Source organism: Triplophysa dalaica, chromosome 15 (genome assembly GCF_015846415.1).
Source record: "Triplophysa dalaica isolate WHDGS20190420 chromosome 15, ASM1584641v1, whole genome shotgun sequence".
In the NCBI taxonomy this organism is placed as follows: domain Eukaryota; kingdom Metazoa; phylum Chordata; class Actinopteri; order Cypriniformes; family Nemacheilidae; genus Triplophysa; species Triplophysa dalaica.
The window spans coordinates 19253969-19263390 of record NC_079556.1 but is presented as its reverse complement, the minus strand read 5'-3'; positions in this window follow the sequence as shown (position 1 = coordinate 19263390).

Here is a 9422-nt window from a genome sequence, read left to right as displayed (position 1 = left end):
AAGGATCAACACAGCAACACGAGAGAGAACCGAGAGCCGTTTTTGTACGACAACGGGATAATGTGAACACCACCATAGTGACAGGAGAACATGTCGTGCTCAGAGCACCTGCACTGATCAGTGTTCTTGATCATGGTGTTCTGCGGGTTCTCTTGGCATGAGTTCCAGCAGTATAAACGAGAACATTGGGTTCATTGACATTTGAACAAAGAAAGACATAAAATGAACAAAGGTTTAGTTGTTTGAAGTCTGCCTGTTGGACACATGATGAAAATGAATAATAATATGCTAATGATGGTGTTTGTGCTATAATTTATCTTTATTACTGTTATGGCAGTCGTGCAATGTTTCATCCCATGCTATAATGAATAACAGAATATGGAGTGCTGAATAGATGGTGAATGGAAGATGTCAGGCTACAAAGATACATAAGGTTCAGAGCACTTTCTCATTCTTTCTTTATATTATTTTTACCACATTGTAGAGGACACATTTTGGTCCTGTAAAGAAATAAAAAAGGTTGAATGGCTGATAATAATAAATTCAGCGGTACAGTATATGGGTTGCAGATTTCCATCCAGAAATGTTTACCAGAGAGCCGCTATGCTCCCATTTGCTGTACTTTCTCTGCCGTGAACAGCCCTCGTACCCCCTGAACGAGACAATTAGCACCGGCTTTACTCAAATTACTTCAAGATGTCAATGCATCACAAAGCTCATACCTGCAGATCTTGTTCAGCGTCTAGGGGAAAAGATGAGCTAACTGGTTCATTTTTAAAAAGCTGACTCTACGCCACCAGTCAAAAGTCTAGAAACACTCCTCATGATCTTAAAAGCAGTTAAAGTTTTATTTTTTTCATTGATATCATGTATTGTATTCTAGCTATTCTTTTCTGTGGGATTTCTATTCATTCAATTTTTTTTCACGTAAAGCTGCTTTACAATGTAACACTGTAAAAAGCGCTATTTAAATAAATTGGAAATGGATTGAATGAATAGGTTAGTGTCATGCATGGTGTTGTGTATGCTGATAATCATTTGGTTGAATAAATATTAGATATGGAATCTTGTTTAACAACAAGAGAATTTTTACAACGCTGCTTAAAAGTCTGTCACTATTCAGAAAATGGTGTTCTTTGGTAAAATAGATACTGAAACATGCATCAAATATTTTTAAAGTTGGAGCATGTAAAAAATAATAATAATAACACTAACCCTTTCTCTCATCAGGAAGTGGTCTAGCTTTTGTTGAAACCAGTAACTTTGCTTTGGCACCTATACTGTATTATTGCTCCTGTATGATATATCATATCAGAGCGTCTGCTAAATGACTAAATGTAAATGTAAGTTTGTGTAATTTTTTAACAAAATGCAAATGTAATTTTTTAACGAGTTAAACTTGGGGGATGCAATGTATCATGTGTGTAACAAGTACGTTTCTTTTCAAAAAGTGCAAGCAGAAGAATAGAACCAAACCCTGTCTGACTATCCAAACTACAAAATGTAAATCAGATTTGTCCAGACGTGACTGACAGGCCAAAACAAACACTGCCTGAGGAATAACAGAAATTACATTGAGCATATGACCCATGAGGACCTTGGGCGTGGAGACATGTCTGCGCAAGACGGTTTCACAGTGTTCCTGTGGTATAATCCATACAGCATTGTGCTCGCAGCGCAAAGGTCATAGGTTCAGATCTCAGAAAACAAACATACTGATGAAAAATGCATAGTCTTCTTAAAACATAATGTCTCTATGGATAATAACGTTTTCTAAATGCATACTTGCACAATGTTATCTGACTGGATTGTTATTTTATTTCAATGGTTAGTCATTTTGTTACTCTGAAGACTCATGAATATTTAGGTCATATGTGAGGTTACGATTAATCTAATGGAGAAACCCTGGAATATTTCTTAACTTTTGACCAGTTACGGATCAATGAAGCAGAAACATGAAGTACGTTTTATTTGTAGAAAGTCATTTAAATGTCAAGTAATTGAGGTAAAGCCTTAGACTAATTATCGGTTAATTTTAAATCAAGGAATCTAGGTAATTTCGTGTACTAGCACTAAAGAAGGATTTAAGTTGGAGCATGTAAAAAATAATAATAATAATAACACTAACCCTTTCTCTCATCAGGAAGTGGTCTAGCTTTTGTTGAAACCAGTAACTTTGTATTGGCACCTATACTGTATTATTGCTCCTGTATGATGTATCATATCATAGCGTCTGCTAAATGACTAAATGTAAATGTAAGTTTGTGTAATTTTTAAACAAAATGCAAATGTAATTTTTTAACAAGTTAAACCTTCTTTGGGGGATGCAATGTATCATGTGTGTAACAAGTACGTTTCTTTTCAAAAAGTGCAAGCAGAAGAATAGAACCAAACCCTGTCTGACTATCCAAACTACAAAATGTAAATCAGATTTGTCCAGACGTGACTGACAGGGCGAAACAAACACTGCCTGAGGTTATGATTAATCTAATGGAGAAACCCTGGAATATTTCTTAACTTTTGACCGTTACAGATTAATGAAGCAGAAACATGAAGTACGTTTTATTTGTAGAAAGTCATTTAAAGGTCAAGTAATTACGGTAAAGCCTTAGATTAATTATAGGTTCATTTTAAATCAAGGAATCTAGGTAATTTCGTGTACTAGCACTAAAGAAGGATTTAAACGTATTAAAATTCACAGCAGTTGCACCTAATTTGGGTTTTTACAACCAAACCGCATTGAAACACATATGCCTTCTTGTGAGATGATGTAAGGCTTTCTGGAAAATGTGCTGGTCTTTCTTTGTGCTGGTCTTTCTTTGACAAGAAAGACAAGTTCACTGATGATGCTTGAAAGCTGAATAAACAAACAGTATTTCTGAAAGCATTAACATGGGAATACAGTATGAATTCATAATATAAAGTAGCTGCTGGTGGAAGTCATGAGACCAAAAACAATCATTCCGTCGTTCGGATGAGACATTAAACCGAGGTCCTGACTCCCTACAGTCAGTAAAGATCCCATGGCACTTCTCATGAAGAGTAGGGGTGTAACCCTGGTGTCCTGGCCAGATGCCCTCAACTGGCCCTTGTCAATCATCGCCTCCTAATGATCCCCACCCACTGAATTGGCTCTATCTCCTCTCCACCTATACTGTGTACTGTACTGTGGCTGCCGTCACATTATCCAGGCGGATGCTGTACACTTGTGGTGTTTGAGGAGAGAATCCCCTCATATGATTCATACATTAATTTTACTCAAGACAATGTAAACTGTAAATATATGGAAGGGTTTAACTATTGTATGCCTGTGTGGTTTGAGCTTACGACCATTTAGCTACTGTGCTGGCAACATAAGCCTCATCATAGGCAAGGCAAGTTTATTAATGTAGGACATTTCATACACAAGGGCAATTCAAAGTGCTTAACATAAAATGATTGGCTAAGAGAGACAAGACTATCTTTCGATCATAAATACAACTTCAGATTTTAAGAAACAATAAAACAGAGTGTATATATATATATATAAAGAATAAGAAGAAAAGAAACAGAAATTAGAAATAGAAGTGCAGTTGATGTTAACCAGCAGAGTGCTCAGATTGTAAATGAACAGCTAAACAGGTGTGTTTTTAATCTGGATTTAAAAATAGCTAATGTTGGTGAACATCTGATGTCTTCTGGAACCAGATTCCAGCTACAGGTGGTGTAATGGATAAACGCTGACTCTGTCTAATTCTAAACAGTCAAATTCTTGCTGTTAATAACATACATTGCTATTAAGGACTACTTTTGTTATCCTATTTTTGTTATCTGTTGTTTTATTTCATGAAATTTAATTCGTTTATAAGTGTCCCCCCAGGTGAAAAGGAAATATATTTAAATTGAGCTTTTTTGGACATACTTATTATATTTAAATTATACTTTAAAAAGTACATATTAAAGGTATTATTTTGGAACAACTTTGAGTATATTAAGTATACTTAAAGTTAGTTTAAAAATCAATTTAAAGCTAGTTTCAATATATTTAATATATTGAAATTGTGTTAAATTGGACCCATTTTAAACACATTAAGTGCAATTTAACTGAATTACTTTAAATTATACTTATAGTACACTTTATTGCTGTACTAGAACTATAATGAAAATATAATTTCAGTTGATCATTATTGTGCTACCAGTATACTTTAAATGTCTTTAAAGCTCCTTGATAATTTATTTGCAGATCACTAAAGGGGTACTATTTATATACTAAAAATGTATTACACAAATGGTTATTTATTATGACAATTTATATTTTCAATTTATTAAAATATAATGCAAAATACTCATTAACAGACAGTAAAAATACTGTAAATTACACACAAGCATTTTGAAACTACAAAACTTTAATGTCATTTTTACATCAAGCATACATTAAAAACCAGCAAATGTAAACTCCACAATGACATTCAATGTAGTGGCATACAGATATGTAACTTAAAACTTAATTGGCTTCGATAAGCAAAACTTAAAATAAATTAACAAATAAAAACTTAAATAAATCAAAGTGCATTTATACAAGCTGCAAACAGCTGAATCAAATGAAGAACCACGGAAGTCAATAAATTACGTCATTCTGCCCAGGGATTCCCCAGGGTCCTTGCGCATGTGCACTTTTAAAAAACAGCGCTTCTATTTCCTTGTCAAACTAAAAGATCAAATGTTTATATATTTCGAGTGATGGATATTGAATGCACTGCATGTTGCTTGCTTACTTTGATCAAAAGTTTGAAACATGTAAGTCTTTCAAGTCATAATAATAAGGAACGATGCTTCTAACCACAGCTCTAGACATGTAGTTCAAATCACGCAACTTTGGGATGCTGCTTGCGATTGATCATTGGAACGATGGTTTTGGTAAACACTTAAATGGTTGATCTATGCTGGAACGATGTAACTTGCAACCATAGTTGGCTAACCATGCTTTTGGGAAACATAGCCCAGAACAGGTTTCGTTATACGTAAAAATAGGGCTTCGAAAAGTAGGGGGGATGAGTGTAGTCTAGTATGTACATTAATGAAAACTTGTGACAAATATTAAGTAATTTGATAAAAAAATATGTGATGTGCAGCTTTCAAACAATGATAGCACCTGCATGCATTTACCCGTAGAAAACAATGTTTGTTCTTTTGAAACACCCCCCCATAAAACGCTTCTGCTCCAATCTGATTCAAGGACCAGGGGCCTTATTATATAAAAAAACAGATTTGATTGTGAAGCATCAAAAAGTCAACATTCATTTTCATAAAAACAATCTTTGATGTGGAAAAGTGCTCTGCGCCACGTCAGGATCTGAGCAGACGTACGCACTTTTGCTTGTCCGAGTGGTGCAGGCTTTTGAAAATACAAGTCATTCTTACCGCTCGTAAATAATTTGGACGTCGACAGGTGCTCTTTCATAATACAATGACATTAGATATCATTAAACGGCAGAGATATGAAACTGTTAACTGCTTGCAATTTCAAGCTCATTTGTGATTTATAGATTTCACATTTGATAGAGAGGCGTAGAGGCATTTTCGGTGCATACGTTTGTTCAGTGAATAACACGTACACACTTTGAGAAATGATCATAAGATAAAATTTAGGAGTTTCCACGCAACGGTCTAAAAATGAGGCCCCAGAACTATCTGTGTTGTTAAATTTGTCAGATAATATAATCGCCAAAGTATTAAATCTGCAAATGATAGCTCTCAGAATTCCATTTCTTGGCTTAAAAAATGAGCAAAATTACAATCCTGATGCAAACCAAATGTTTGCTCACAATAGTTCAGCGGATACAAACGAGTATCTTTAATACAGCTGAAAGTAATCATGGGTTTATCCATAGGGTCAAGTTTCAATTCGATCTTAAAGAACCCCAGGTGCAGAAAGGTGCTCCAAACATACTATAATATAAAAGCCCAACATACAATTCTAATTCAAGAGAAAATTAAAATGACACAAATTGTTACTGCAGTATATTATACTGTTTATTATATGTTATGTGATAATAATCATTTGAGGATGAAAGCAATAAAATGATAAGCGTTTGTCTGGGGAATTAGCAGACGGGACATCTGGAGAAGCAAAAGAATTCCCAGCAGGCCGATCGGCCAAATGATTTTATGAATAGAGCAGACGAAGAAGGAATTTCTACACATCTGAGTCACAAATCAAAACCACTAACTGATGCAAATCTCTTCAGACTCTAATCGGTGGGTTCCTTCTTCTGTCTGGCTGAAGCGTCTCTTTAATGTCCGTTTGCACTTTTAATGAAAACTTGGGACACGGTTACTTTTTACCGCATGGCCAGGAAACAAGCTCTTGATGTCTTAAAGTTCTCTGGATGCTTTCCAATTCTCATACTTATATGTAGTGAATGAGCATAAACAGTCATCATTCGTTTTGGCATTTTCCTTTTCCTGAAGATTGGGATATAATGTACCAATAATAACTGCTGAAACTGTTTACGCAGGTGCTTCAAGTACAGTTTAACCATTAGGAAGAATTTTCATTGAATGCAAAACACAGATTTGACAAGTATTGGCTCAAAAAAGATCGAAATTTGACTGCTTATTTCCTCACAAAGCCTTATAAAAAGACAAACCGCAGACTGCAGATTCCAGAAGTTTCGCAAATACTGTAAGTTATTCAGGTATTGTCCACCTACTTTTATACTGTCTAATCTGTTATCATAAGCTTCCTGCAGTCACATGTTTGCACTTGTTCCCTGTCACACTTTTTGTTATCCGACTGCTTCTTCATATGCAAATCCCCTACTGTTGTTCCACAGAAATATTTCGCTTCGGGAAGCCTTGACTGTGCCGGTTCCAGTTACTTTTCCTCTCACAGTTGATGTTGTTAAAGCCCCTGAGCCTGCCGCAGCTGACATCAGCTTTCGAAGATTTTGTATTTATTAAAATAACTATAAAATGTGCACTCTGCTTAATTTATTTATAATTACATAAAGAAATGTATAGTCCGTATAATATTTGACCTGCGTCATGTTTGCTTCTGTGAGATGACCACGCTGTGTGTGCATGTGTTTGTAAGTTCCTGTGTATATTCTGCTCTATGCATGTGGGACTGGGTTTTATGCATGTGGGTGTCTACGAACCTGTTTGCGTGTCTGTATTCTGTGTGTGTTCCTTTTTTGTTTTAACTTGAGTAACTTTAATGTTTGGCTAGTAGTCAATATGTTTAATTCTTTGTAACAATGAAAATGGTAAAAAGCGCAATATATATATGACTTGACTTGACTTAACCCTGCATCTTATGCGTGTGTCGCGTCTGGATGTTTTCCAGATCTGTGGTCCGAGTCCTGCAGAACACAGGAGACCCATTACTACATGAAGTATGCCACACACAAGCTATGCCATAAGTTTTTGTAAAAACACACCTTGTAGCAGGTAATGTAAATGAAATCCACAAGTATAGGATAAGACATATTCTGGTTTGTCTTCTGATTTTCAGGAAATAGGCAGAAATTTTGTTAGATCTTTTCCCGTCCAGGGCTGAAAATTTAGGGGGGGTCCAGGGAGTGGATTTCAAGGGGGGACGTAGTTCCACTTTCAAAATGACTTTTGCAATGGCCTTGAAACGATATCCATACTGTTGTGTTTTTTCTGGATCTATGTTTAAAAAATATTTTTAGAGTCCCCCCAGTGAATCTCCACCATTTCCAGGACTCTTCCTGTCTAATGAGAAAAAGCGGCTGTTTGGACCATTCAGTGTTTACTTTGAGGTTTGGTTACTGCCTACATGTTTATATGGTCAGTGTTCTCGGGTTAACAATCTAGAATACTCTAAAGCACATCTTAAAAATGAAGTAATTCTAATAAGCCGCTGATGACTTTCCCGTTTTTTTAAGCATTCAACCATAACAGTTCAACAAGTCATTACATCTGGCGACCATATTAGCAATGCCACTTGGAAGCTAGTTCGGTCATATAAGACCAATTCCCATCTACTTGAATGAGGGAACACCAATATCGCTGGCTAAGGGCACAGTGCAAGAACATATTTCCAACAACAATAAAACCTGACATCAACACTACCAAAAGTTTTTGTTATAAGCTCAAATTGCATTAAAAACACTATTTCCCAGTAGCTTCAGCTGTGAGACTTTACAAAGCCCCTCCCACAATGAATCATCAGTGTTAAACTGACGATTGGCTCTTTTTATTAGAAGGTGGGACTTCCTTCAATATTGAGTGTTACACTTGTATTCATATTAACAAAACCGCATTGTTAATCATTAAAGTCTTTGGTTGTACCAACCAGCGCTGTAGTACTATCATACTACCCCGAATACTTGTTAAAAAAGTAGAGAAGAAGCGTAAATCTGTTAGCTATAATATTTCCTTTGTCACAATGCCAAGCCCACATATAAACAGACAAATTAGATATTAGTTCTGGCATTCTTAACATCTATAGCACATTGTACACGTCAAAAGTCTGCAGTTTATTTTTCTAATATTAAAATGATTGACTGGTTATCACGATGATAACAGGCGTAATCACGTATGGATACATCTATAATGACATCTTTTGGGCAAACAACGCAAGCCCAGGCGGGCTTTCTCCTAGTTCTGTTTTCACACAAATATACACTGGTTGTCTCTTGAAGAGTGTTTTTTGAGTAATGGATGACCCCAGACACTTTGGCATCCAACCGGCGCATTTGCTCGCATTCCCATGAATCTGAGCGCTGTTTCCGTTCAACACAAAATCACCTGGAAAGCTCGTCTGGTCTTGTTGCTGTTGGACGCTTTTCGAGAAATGTTCCTACCACTTTGGCAAATCGTCAAGAGAGGACAAGAGATCTACGATCATTTCCATTCATAATTTCTATATGAAGCATGAGATTGGCATCTGCAATGATAAACAGCTTTGACAGAGGCAGAAGGAAGATTATAGAGAAACACCGTCATGATTTATCTATTTTGAACCACTGCACTGAAGACCTGATAACAATTTTAGACCAAATGCCTTTTAAGGTACCTCATAAATCTCACATTTCGTACCTGTTATGAACAATTTTTTGACTTGTGTTTCATAGCGTTACCTCTTACTTTACGCTCTTTATAATGTCAACATAATTTAAAGCATTATAATGTTGATTAAGGAGTATGGCATGTTCTCCAAAGCAGTAAAGTTTTCCACAGACACACGGTTGAAAGTCACAAACAAATGTTATGATGATTTCTCTACCAGAGTACATCATGGGAGAACATTGAAAAGTAAAGAATGAAAGAACTGGGCCTTCCTTTAGGTTTTTATTGATTCTAACGTTTTTTCAGACTATGGATGAGATACGTCTGTGTGACTTTCAGACAACATCATTATCGAGTATGCGTTGGCCAAGTTGGATTTAAAGATTTTGCAGAGGTGCATGTGA